The sequence below is a fragment of the Apodemus sylvaticus genome, chromosome X (assembly GCF_947179515.1).
Source record: "Apodemus sylvaticus chromosome X, mApoSyl1.1, whole genome shotgun sequence".
NCBI classification, from domain to species: domain Eukaryota; kingdom Metazoa; phylum Chordata; class Mammalia; order Rodentia; family Muridae; genus Apodemus; species Apodemus sylvaticus.
Window position 1 is genome coordinate 148,053,409 of NC_067495.1, and position 1,077 is coordinate 148,054,485.

Genomic DNA, 1,077 nt, shown 5'->3' on the forward strand with positions numbered 1-1,077 from the left:
CTTGGTCATGGTGTCTGTTCACAGCAGTAAAAACCTAAGACATGGTACCACCATGGAAATGCCATTTACCATTTTAAAAAATCCCTATAATTCTTTGGTGCCTCCAAAGTCAGAGAGCAAGTCTGTGTGCACAGTCATGGAGTCAAACACAGTTCGTCTTTTGCTCATGGCCTCACAGAATAATGAGTTAAATGTAATTAGCCATCAAAACCACAATGAGGGCCTCAGGTATCAACATCAATGACCACAAAGCTGCAGAAGAGATGAAGAAAAAGAAATCCTTGCACACTACTGATATAAATGTGACCTAATACATCACTGTGGATAATAGTTTGGTTTCTCAAAAGCTTAAAAATAAATAGGAGTAGCCGGGCAGTGGGTGGCGCACGCCTGTAATCCCAGCACTCTGGGAGGCAGGGGCAGGCAGATTTCTGAGTTTGAGGCCAGCCTGGTCTACAGAGTGAGTTGAAGGACAGCCAGGGCTATACAGAGAAACCCTGTCTCAAAAAAAAATCCAAAAATGAATAGGGGTAAGTAGGTATTTGATACATTGATTCTATTTCCCCTGGCTTTGTAACCAAAAGTATTACAGCTGTTTATGGTAGTACTATTCACAACAGGGTATAGGATGGGACTGGATGTTTGTTGTATGGCTTTTTCTGGGGAGGTGTAAACTAGTGTCTATTCATCTCAGGTAGGCATTTATGGTAGACCAGAGAAATGATTCCTATCATTTTTCTATGCTATTGTTTGAGAGTATAGTTCATTCATTTTCACCACTAATATACCATAATTTGTCAATGCATCCTCTTGATGTTTGACATTTAGTTTCTTCTTCTCTTATTGTACATAGACATGGAGTTGGCATGCTATAGATTATAAAAACATAGGCTTCCTAATGGTACACCAAAGACCTTTGACTGAGCATCAGTGCCCACACCCACTGCCATCAGCTAAGCCTGAGACTCTGCTGTCTCATCTTCCCATCCCTCATCAGACTTGTCAGCTTTGGCTAATTGAATGGGTGTAAAATGGCTTCTCACTGCAATTTTGATTTTGATTTTGATTTTCCTGATT